Raw genomic sequence first — 11954 nt, 5'->3', positions numbered from 1 at the left:
CGCAGGTAGGCGTGATCATAAGCTCCACCTCCTGTTCCCGCCGCCCCTGCCGCCGGAGCCGGGGATCCCCGTGTGGTCAGTCGCGTTTCCGCCCGTGGAGGTAGCGAGTCGGCGGGGGGAGGGGAGGCCGTGTGGAGCCGCTGTCGATGCGGACTGAAGGGGGTTGGGGAGAACTGCGGAGTCCCGAGCCGGGGAAGGAGAAGGGGAGCGAGCTCCGACCAGGCGCCCTGCACCCGCAACGGATATACAAAGTCTGGAAGTCGCCAATTGCTTGTTGCTGCCGGAGTTTGTGTCAGGAGTTCGGCAGCGCCGCTCAGGAAACACCGCTGCTCCACTTGAGGCCTAGTAGGTTTTGCGGCTTTGGGGTGTGGACGCGCTCTTGGCCCCGCTTTGGCTTCTCTCAGTGGGGCAGGCCTGGTCCTGCCAAGACGGGTAAGTGCAGCGGTGAGGGGATTTCACCCCACTTTTTGTGTTTTTGGCGCTTTCTTCGTGGCCGGTCCTGAGGCAGCCCTGGAGAGTGCGGCGATGTGCGGCTGCTCGGGCGCCTCTGGCTGCTGGTTCTGTGGAAGCTTTTTGCAGTGTTTTCAATCTCTTGGATAAGTCGCTTGTGTTGGACATGGCTACCTGGAGGGAGGTGGGTGGAGGGGCTTCCTGTGCTGTGGAGACCGACTTGTGAGTCCTGCACCGGCCCCATCGTGTGCAACAGCCCGGAGCAGAGGGAGAGCCTGGGACTGATGGTAGGGGGAGATCAGACACCGGCCAGGGGCCCAGAACTGATGTTAGGGGGAGATCAGACACCGGCCAGGGGCCCAGAACTGACCAAGGGGGAAGATCAGACACCGGCCAGGGGCCCAGGACTGATGGTAGGGGGAGATCAGACACCGGCCAGTGGCCCAGAACTGATGGTAGGGGGAGATCAGACACCGGCCAGGGGCCCAGAACTGATGGTAGGGGGAGATCAGACACCGGCCAGGGGCCCAGAACTGATGGTAGGGGGAGATCAGACACCGGCCAGGGGCCCAGAACTGATGGTAGGGGGAGATCAGACACCGGCCAGGGGCCCAGAACTGATGGTAGGGGGAGATCAGACACCGGCCAGGGGCCCAGAACTGATGGTAGGGGGAGATCAGACACCGGCCAGGGGCTCAGGACTGATGGTAGGGGGCGATCAGACACCGGCCAGGGGCCCAGAACTGATGGTAGGGGGCGATCAGACACCGGCCAGGGGCCCAGAACTGATGTTAGGGGGCGATCAGACACCGGCCAGGGGCCCAGAACTGATGGTAGGGGGAGATCAGACACCGGCCAGGGGCCCAGAACTGATGGTAGGGGGAGATCAGACACCGGCCAGGGGCCCAGGACTGATGGTAGGGGGAGATCAGACACCGGCCAGGGGCCCAGAACTGATGGTAGGGGGAGATCAGACACCGACCAGTGGCCCAGAACTGATGGTAGGGGGAGATCAGACACAGGCCAGGGGCCCAGGACTGATGGTAGGGGGAGATCAGACACCGGCCAGGGGCCCAGAACTGATGTTAGGGGGAGATCAGACACCGGCCAGGGGCCCAGGACTGATGTTAGGGGGAGATCAGACACCGGCCAGGGGCTCAGGACTGATGGTAGGGGGAGATCAGACACCGGCCAGGGGCCCAGAACTGATGGTAGGGGGAGATCAGACACCGGCCAGGGGCCCAGAACTGATGGTAGGGGGAGATCAGACATCGGCCAGGGGCCCAGAACTGACCGAAGGGGAAGAAAAGACACCGACCAGGGGCCCAGAATTGTCTGTAGGGGGGAAATTGTAAACCGGCCAGGGGCCAAGAGCTGACCGTAGTGGGAGATGGGGCACGGGCCAAGAGCTGACCATAGGGGGAGATCGCACACCGACCAGTGGCCCAAAGCTGACCATAGGGGGTGATAGGACAGGGGCCCAGAACTGACCGTAGGGAGTGATTGGACACCGGCCAGGGGGTCCAGAACTGACTAGGGAGTGATTGGACACCGGCCAGGGGCCCAGAGCTGACCGTAGGGGGAGATCGAACAAAGGCCCAGCACTAATTGTAGGGGGGAGATCAGCCACGGGACAGAGGCCCAGCGACTTGTACAATCCCCTGTAGCCCCACACCATCCCTGACTGCTACTCACTCACACTGCTACCCCATAGACCAAAGAGAATATCCCTCCATCTAATATTCTGCATCATAGAATGTAATACAACCGTCATAGAGTACGGTAATACTCCTCCAAGGAGCCTTATACTCCCTCCATAGAAATTAATACCCCCTCATCACTGAGCCTAATACTCTTGTCATATGTGTTTAACACCTTTACCATGGAGCTTTGTATCTTTTATAGAAGTTAATACCCCCCCCCCTCCAAATAATCCCACCATAGATGTTTATACCTCCCACCATGTAAGTTAATGCAACCTCCACCATGAAGTTTTATACCTTGACATTAGAGATTAATATCCCCTCCAACATGGAGCCTAAGGCTATATTCACACTTTGCGGATTTTGCTGCGGATCCGCAGCGGATTTGACCGCTGCGGATCCGCAGCAGTTTCCCATGAGTTTACATTTCAATGTAAACCTATGGGAAACAAAAAACGCTGTGCACATGCTGCAGAAAAATCCGCGCGGAAACGCTGCGGATTACATTCCGCAGCATGTCACTTCTTTTCTGCGGATTTTCAGCTGCTGCAATAGAAAACTGCAGTTGAAAATCCGCAGAAGAAAACGCAGTAAAAACCGCGATAAATCCGCAGTGAAAACGCGCTGCGGTTTTCACTGCGGATTTTGGAATTCTGCTGCGGAAAAATCCGCAGTGGAATCTGCAAAGTGTGAACATAGCCTTATACTCAAGCCATATAACTTAATACACCCTCTACAATGAAGTATAGCTTCACGGTAGGACTTTGTTCCTCCACCATAGTGGTTAATACCCTCCACTACTAAGGAGCGTTATAGTCCCACCATACTGAAGCATAATACCTCCACCATATGGACTTTTAGGGTATGTGCACACGTATCTGTGAGGGCTGCGGATTTTTCCGCCGCGGATTTGATAAATCCGCAGTGCAAAACTGCTGCGGTTTTTCCTGCGGATTTATCGCGGTTTCTACTGCGGATTCCGCTGCGGGTTTACACCTGCAGTTTTCTATAGGAGCAGGTGTAAACCCGCAGTGGAATCCGCACAAAGAATTGTCATGCTGCGGAATGTAAACCGCTGCGTTTCCGCACGTTTTTTTCCGCAGCATGTGCACTGCGGATTTCGTTTCCCATAGGTTTACATTATACTGTAAACGCATGGGAAACCGCTGTGGATCCGCAGCAAAATCCGCAGCGTGTGCACATACCCTAACACCACCTCCTTAAAGCTTAAAAACCCCTCTCTATCCTGCAGCATGGTACCTACACTATAGAGCTTTGTACCCCTCTACTATGTAGCCTGTTGCACCTACCATAGAGGTTTATAATCCCCCCCCTTAACCCGTAAAGTTTAATTAAACCTTGAAGGTTCATGAAGGGGGGTATTTACCATGGAAGTTAATAGCCCCCATCTCTCATAGAGCAAGGTATCTCCGCCCTATAGGATATTATTCTACTCTGGCAGTTTATACTTCCACCATAAGGTATGATACACCCCTTCCACCATGGATCTTGATACTCAGTGTAAGGCAATGCCTTATAGAGTACCCTATGAAGGCAGCCACATATCTCACGGTATACCATTATTTGTACCAGATGTGACCTAACTACTACCCCCAGTGTAGCAATGCAAATCCTAAACCATCTCTTACATAGGAGCTCATGTTATCCTAAATGTGCATCTGGTGCTCGGACCATCGGGCAATGCAGAGGGTAGATTCCAGCGCAGATTCAATGAGGGTGTCCAGATAATTCACTTTATAGGCACTCAGACCATAGAGCAGGGCTCATTGGGGTCCCAGACATGATCATTCCCTGTTATACACAGTATTATCAACCCCCCCCCCCCGGCCATCATGTGTGTGGACCTAGAGTCTGTTATATTCAGCAGTCCCCCTCCCCCTTTGTCTCCGTGCTTATTCCCCCTGTAATACTGAGTATATAGTATAAACATGCCGACTGGAGACCTTCAGATTATACGTTCCCTGACTTTCTAAGCTTCCTGGGTAGTTGATGATCTTCTATCCTCTTAGGGTTTGTGTTATGGAAAAGTTGGTCTTGTTTGTGTGGGATAACATTTCATATAGACCCAGATAATCGTAAAGCAGCTGGCAGTTCTTCTACATAGGCGATGTGCACTGTGTATGTGATAGCACTGGTGGATGGAGCAGCCTGGGGATGTGGATTTGGGTTTCAGCACTTGATGGGCTCCTGATTCCCAGGGTTTAGTATACTGGAGGCATTAGAACAAGCGCTGAGTAATTCTTATAACATTGGGATCTCTGTTCATGAAGCAGCTGCTTTTTCACATTGGGGTATTTTATTCTGTTGGAGAGTGGCCTTTTGTATGACTGTCCTATGTATATCAGACACCTTGTCCTGGAATTTTTTTCCTTAACTTTAAGATCCTGGAGTAATAAATTTTGCATTGGGAGCTAGCAAGCAAATAGCTTTTCACTACAGCAGGTCTTGTTTGCTGGAAGTCCTATATAGTCGGTAGACTGTTCTACTGTCCTGCCGATTTTTATTTTTCATTAATCAGAATTGAAATATTTAGAAAGGATATACATTGATATTTTCCCTAGCATTATTCTTGAAAATTAGTGTTTGCTTTGCCCCATGTGGGAACCAATTGTCCTTCTGTTGTGTGATGTAACCATAATTGTACCAACTCTGAAATATTTCTCAAATGTGTCGGCAGAAAAAGAATAGTTTGCAAGCAATAAACACATATATTGGGGCAAGGGATGTTTATCGTTGTATCTGCAAGATTTATTAGCACCTCCAGAGATAAAAACTGGCTTTGCTCTTTTTAGTTTAGAGGTTAAGGTTATGATCAGCCCTCTTGGGGTACTTTTGAGACCTGTAGTCCTCTTTTAGCTATCAAACGTGTCCTTGGATGTAGATACAGTTGTCTGGAGCTCACCCAGTTATGGATAATGCAGGTAGAGTGCCTAAGGGTAATATCCAAGGGGATCCTTTGGTACTGTTGTATACATTGGTCCCTAATCTCCATCTTTCCCTATTATTATGATCCTGCCTCTCCTCCCAGTCTGTACCTGGAAGCTGTTGGAAATTCACACCTCTTCCCCTCCCCCTCCTTCGTTAGCACAAGTATGTAAGAGCTTATTTTAACCACCATTTCTATTGTAATACCAGCAGGTTTGTAGGGGAGGAGTTCAAGCCTTGCAGTTGGTTTTCTATATTGTTTAAGAAATGATTTGCATAGTTTAAAAGCATTGGGATGAGTGAAGAATGAACCCATTGTTTCTCCTCTGCCTTTGGCAACACCAAAATCACAAATCACCTGTAAAGTTGTTCAATGTTGGTCAATAGAAGTCACTGAGTTTTGCAGGTTTTTGATTTGCATCTGGTAATTTAGGCCACTGAGGCATCAGTGGATGTATTTTTTTTTTCTTTTATTTTATTCGATCCTTACCATTTTAATCTCTGTATTCTTCCCCCCCTTGAACTCCCCTCCCAGCCAGTTCTCAAGCCTCGGAATTCCTTTCATGCTCTCTCTCCCTGTTCCTTCTCAGTTTACATGCTACAGTCTGTGCTAATTTTTTTTTCCCGAAACTCAGCATTACTGTGTTTGAATCTGTAAACTTGTAGAAGTTAAGGAATTCTGTCTTCTCTCATCTACACCCCTGGTTACCACCCTCTGTAGCATTGCAGACTCAACACATACTACAAGCCTAAACATTGGAAGACTCCAGGTTCAGCTCTTGAGTATGGGATCCTTGCATTATGTATAATCAGGAATTGTGTGCCATGCTGGGGTATATCTGAGGAATAATGAGATATACAGATCTCTAAAGGGGGGTGAACGTGCTTAACTAGTGCATCAGAATAACTTGTCTTGATAGATCAGGAAAGCCTTTGGATCCTTGGAAAGTGTTGGATCCTTCACCCACAATTCTCTATTTAGACTGCAGTGGCCCCTCCCCACCTGGTTTGAGGTGCCTTGGCCTCTAAGATAAGTCTTTGCCATGCAGAGGTTAATGTGTGGACGTAGACTCTTGCAGCCAGGTGTTTTTCATTGCTGGTGGATTAGAAAGAAGGGGACGCATGAGAGGTATCCAGGGTTTAACCATTTACGTTCCAGAATGGCTTTTTATCAGCTCTAGGTCTCCTTTCTGGTGGTTTGCACCTGTTATATATTTTTTTTTATCCATTTGGACAGACTTATTTCCTTTTCCAAGGTCCTGTAAAGCAGAGAAAGTTACATTGGTTGATTATCTAAAGAACTACTAGGTTAACTCTTTATAATGCACAGGGTTTAGGTTATCACCCATGTAAATGGATCCCACTCCTGGCTTCTGTACCTATTACTGCTTATCATGGTTGTTTGCTCAGCTGGTTTGTGATCTATGTGGTGCTTTTAGCTCAGTGGTACAATTTCATGACTAGATTTTGGGTTTGTAGTTGATTGTGTTTTCCCTTGTTACATATTATTACACTTAAGCTTATCATTGAAACATATGTATTTGTAGGTTACATTTGTCATGACTTTATTGACATTGGTTTCTTTTGGGGGTCAGTTTTAGGGTCTGTTCTGTTTGACCATTATGATTGTTAGGCTACGTTCACATTTGCGCTGTTGGGCGCAGCGTCGTCGACGCATGCGTCATGCGCCTCTATCTTTAACATGGGGGGGGGGTGCATGAACATGTGCCAGTATGCGTTGTATTGCGTTTTACAACGCATGCGTCAGTTTGACGCACCAGACAGGGCGCGGAGGACGCTACTTGTAGCGTTTTCCATGCGCCAAAACTGAGGAACATTAGTACTTTATGACAACGCATGCGTCAAAAAGCGCAGCGTTGGTGTTTTGCGTTGTTGGTTGCGTCGACGACGCTGCGCCCAACAACGCAAATGTGAACGTTACCTTAACCCTGCTGTTCTGTTGGTCAAAAATGACCGACTTTGAACTTCAATATTCTTTAAAATATTCAAGATGCGCCTCTGAAACCCGTGGCCGACCGACCCATCCTCATTTAAGTCGACCACAAGTTTCAGGACCGCATCTTGAACACCCCAAAAAATATTAAAGTTCAAAATAGGTCTCCCCAGACCGAAGACAACAGCAGGGTTAAAGGATCATTGCACCCAAGGAATGAATTGTGTGGAGCTCTGGTTCTTAAGTTTTATTTTGCTCTTCCTCAACAGACGTGTTGCAGTAATCGAATGCATTGCTCCTGGAATATTTTTCTCCTGCAGTAGTGTGGAGGTACATTTAATGTCATAATCATCTCTCTGTTGAATGATCATTGTGGCTTTTCATGGGATGTGAGTAGAATATGGGATCAGTTCTGTGAAGTGCGCATTATTATCCATAAGGTGCATCTCCGGGAGAGGGGAGTTCCTGATCAATGATGAGCAGAAGGCTTAGTGCACGGCCCTGAAGCTGCTGTTGCTGTGTGAGACTCTCAAGTGGTGTTGTCCATCTCCAGGGATTGACACCACATCCATTAGCAAAGACTGCTTGATCCTTGGAGAAAGGCAGTGGCTCAGCCCTTGTTATGACATGGCTGACTTTTTTTTTTTTTTTGCCATCTGTTTTTTTTTTATTTTAAACCATGTTTACTGTCAATTTCATGTTTGCTGTAGTCAAACTTAGTGTTTCATAATTTATGTAGCTTCCAGAATGCTTTGATAGTTTATTCACTTTATTACATTCTTGTCTCAAGATGCTCTGTTGGTTTTTGCAGAATTAGTTTTGGGACAAGCTCACATTTAAAATAGGATATATCCTTCGATTGCCAATGCAGGGTACAGCAAGCGAGATGATCTAACGTGTTAAATTTGGGATGATGTCAATTCAGTTTGCCGATTCCCCAACATATAACGCCAAAGCATTAGCCACAGTGAGGTATACATATAATATTTATTAGAAAAATCACAATACAATCATACACATAGTACATACAAACGGAGGAGACTTGAAGGTAGACATGGGATGGGTTAGGGGTCAAAATTGGAACCTGGGAGAGCTGGGTAGATAAATGTTGGAAATGGAAACAGGTAGCACCAGATAAAAGCCTAAATGGCTGCTGGTAAGGTGTACCTGTGTGTCAGTAACATGAAATGCCATAGCACATATCCAGCTGCTTACCCATAGTAGGTCCTGACCGCTCCAGACCCCCTTTTGTGGCTTGTTTTTACTCCTTTTAGTTTCTGGTATTGACATTATATTTGGCGTACTCCACTTTTGTACCTATATTCTGGTTATACTTTGGGAGAGCTTGATATGAATATGCTCTCAGCCACATTACATATATTGTGTCATTTAATTACTGTTTTAGACTGTGAGGTATGTTGCCCATAGGCTCCAGTGTAAAAAAAAAACAAAAACAAAACATACTCCTACAGTGTATAGTTTTTTTTTGCTGCAGGATGTCCCTGTATGCAATACAAAAGCAAACCAGCCCATCAAAATAAAGTGATAGCAAACCAGCCCATCAAAATAAAGTGATAGCAAACCAGCCCATCAACAGAAAATGAAAGTAGCACGCTGCAAACAATTGCAGCTTGAATGTAGCCTTAACATAGAGATTTAGGGAGTATTGGGGTAAAGAGTCTTAGGATGCTTCTTGTAATGGACCCTTGTTTGTCGCTGAATCAGTCTTTACCCTTAGGTTATATTCACACGTGGCATTTTTCTCTGCAGCAGAAACGCAGCGTTTTCCCATGCCAGCAAAGTGAAATGAGATTTTTAAAAATCCAATACTACACATGCCTTTCCTTTTTAGGAGCTGCTAGACTTTTTTTTTATTTAATGGGAACCTGTCACCCCCCCCCCCCCCCCAGGCATTTGTAACTAAAGGCTAATGAAGGAAGAGGAGGCGGCGCCCGGCGCGCAGAGGCCATGATCGACGGCTGTGAGGCGTCTGGGTTAGGGGGGGAAAGACCTGCCCCCATGGCAATTTCACGATATGAGGGAAAAATTTCAAAACCGATTCTTTCAGCAGTGCCAAGGACCTGAACTAAAAGAGCCAACTTGTCAGAATGCAGCATTAGTGCTTCACAAGGTGGCTCTTTTAGTTACAAACGCCTTGGGGGGTGACGGGTTCTCTTTAATCTACAGCATGTCGATTCTTCCAGTGTTTTTGCAGCATTTTTTTCACCCATTCTAAAGAATGGGTAAAAAAAAAAGTTTTCGTATTTTACTTATCGTTTTGGGGAAAAAAAAGGCAGCAAAAATAAAATGTTTGAGCATATCCTTAAACTTGCAGACATTTTAACGAATGTGCGATATCCATTTTTCTTTCATGGATAGCATGCAGGGCCATTATAATTTATGGTCCTTTTCACAAGTGAATAGGTCCAACAAAAAAACCTCACTACATAAAGATGTCATCCATGAGTTCCGATTTTTTTTTTTCTTTCATGCAATGGTAAAACTGACACGTGGATCAAAAATGGATGAATATCGTATTCATCACACTGATGAAACTCATTTATTTATTTTTGTATTTAGACGTTCTTGCCAATCATTTAGAGCATGGACTGCTGATGTATGGACTGGCCACGGCTCTCCCGGCCTGAGCGTCACAGCTTAATAGAAATACTCAAAGCTGTCTTGCTCCGGTTGGGAGAGCCGCTGTCGGGCTGTGCATTGCCGTCCAGTCTCGGACCAGTTTGCACCGACATCTAAATGAGCCTTTACACTAAGCAGTCATCGAGAACAATCATTTGGGTGATTATCATCCCAAGTAAGAGGCCTTTTAGAAAATGGTGGATAAGCCAAGCAAGCTTCATTTGTCTCTCCATCCTCCCTTGAGCAGCTGGGTCCAGTGCTGTGTACTTGCTCTCTTTACGTGAATGCTTTTGTGCTTTCATTCCTGAGATCCAATCTTTCTTTTGGAGATAATTATACAACTCCCAGGAGAAGAAAAAGTAACCTGGATTCACACTTGCAGATTTTTTTAAGCCAAATCCAAGGTTGTGTTAATAAAAAAAGGAAAAATGTAAAGAAAAGATTTGGGATGTGTTTCCTCTGTTTTGGATCTAGTCCTATCAAAAATGGTGCGAGTGTTACTCCAGCCATACTCACTGTCTGTAGCAAGGTCTTTCCAAAGCATTAGGCACCTGTGGTTGAATGTGATATTACAATTGCACTGTGTGTTTGTCAGAGGAATTCAGTACCTTGCTGCACACTTAAGTTGGAAAATCTGCATCTGACCTGATCCTTCCATTTTCTCATAACAAGGAAAAGATTGAATCACTGCCAAGTTGTAGCACATTGGGGGGTCTTGAGGCATCTGTTTGTTATGTGACTACTGTGAGATTTTGACATGCTGCATGCACGGGCCGTAGCTTACTTTCAGATGGGTTTTGGGCACTACAAAATTTTGTACATTGGATTTTACTATGGAAAAGTTGAGCTCTTTAATATGCGTTTTTTCACGAGTCCATTTATTATGGTGACGATCATGCCATACGTGTAACATATGGCACTGATCCACACTGCGGTCTGACTGCCCAGACCTCCATTGGGTCCTATACCTTGTGAAGTATGGAAAAGTTATGTAAGGCCCCTTTCGCACATCAGTTTTTTGCCGCCCAAACTTTTTTCTCAATTTTCTCATAGACTTGTATTGGCGACGGATGGCCCCACGCTTCATCTGTCGTTCGCCGGATTCATCGAAAATTGTTCGGCCGGAGACAATGGACAAAGTAATGTTTTTTGTGTCCGTCGAAAAAATGGACAGCGACTAATCCGTCTCTGTCCGTCGTTTGCTCGAATGGAAGCCTATGGGCACCGGATCCATTAAACGGACGGATTCATTTTTTTTAAAACTGAGCATGCTCCGCTCCAATTAGTCAGATCAGTCAAAAAAACGAATCCGTCACATCAGTTTTTCACAGTGTGCAACGGATCCGTCGAGCCAACGGATTGTGACTAATGGCGAAAAACTGAGGTGTGAAAAGGGCCTTAGGCAGAATAAGGCACACTTTGTTTTTCCTTCCTCCACATATTATGATGAAGCAAAATCTGCAGTCGGACAAAAGATTTATTCTCTTTATTTGTATAGTGTCAAAATATTACACAGCCTTGACTGGAGCTCACTAAATTCTATGTTGGATGAAAGACATACAAAAGTCTAGCAGATGTTGTCCTTGTTGGGATTTGACTAGAGATGAGCGAATCTGTTTGGGTCCCTCCTTATTCAGCAAGTTATAGCGCTTACCAAATAAGCTGCAGAGGGAACACTGCAGCCTTACAGCACTGGAGTCCTGGGTTCAAATCCCACCTAGGACAACATCTGCAAGGAGTTTGTATGTTCTCCCCGTGTTTGCGTGGGTTTCCTCTGGGTTCTCCGGTTTCCTCCCACATTCCAAAGACATACTGATAGGGAATATACCGGTAGATTGTGAGCGATGATAAGGTGTGCAACCTGTAAAGTGCTGCAGAATGTTAGCGCTATATAAAAATGAATATTATTATTATTTATTACCTGGATCGCTCCTGTTGATCAGCTGTGCGGCGCTGCATGTGTCGTGGCTGTTTCACTGTCACAACACATGGATGGAGAGCCTGTTTGTTGCTCATCCTCACATACTTCAGTGGTTGGCATCCCATATGGAGATTTTCTCTCTTAGAATCTTTACTTTTGACTTCTGGTATGATTGTGGCTCCATTTACTGGCCCTCCAGGCTCTAGTGTGGACCTCTGTGATCTGTATGTGCCATTGTTCACGTTTTGTACATGTGGCTTTGTCCTTAAGAGCACGTCCTGTGTGATTCATCCTGATTTTACATAAAAGCAAATTACTAAGCCAAAATGGATTCCTGTCT

At 46.2% G+C, this 11954-nt stretch overlaps 1 protein-coding gene across 6 annotated transcripts in view; it reads left to right on the top strand.

The window, feature by feature from the left end:
• The first annotated feature begins 54 nt into the window (after positions 1-54).
• The window catches only part of SETD5 (SET domain containing 5), a 112448-nt gene continuing 100548 nt past the window's right edge, over positions 55-11954 (top strand). For 3 of the 6 annotated variants that reach the window (XM_069736449.1, XM_069736446.1, XM_069736447.1), the window contains exon 1: positions 98-432. The gene's annotated coding sequence lies outside the window, so the exon portion shown is untranslated. Of the gene's footprint in view, positions 433-11954 lie in introns of all 6 variants that reach the window. The other 3 variants (XM_069736450.1, XM_069736445.1, XM_069736451.1) reach the window with 2 other exon arrangements.

This window comes from Ranitomeya imitator, chromosome 8 (assembly GCF_032444005.1).
Source record: "Ranitomeya imitator isolate aRanImi1 chromosome 8, aRanImi1.pri, whole genome shotgun sequence".
Lineage (NCBI taxonomy): Eukaryota > Metazoa > Chordata > Amphibia > Anura > Dendrobatidae > Ranitomeya > Ranitomeya imitator.
This window is presented reverse-complemented; position numbering and strand designations above follow the sequence as displayed.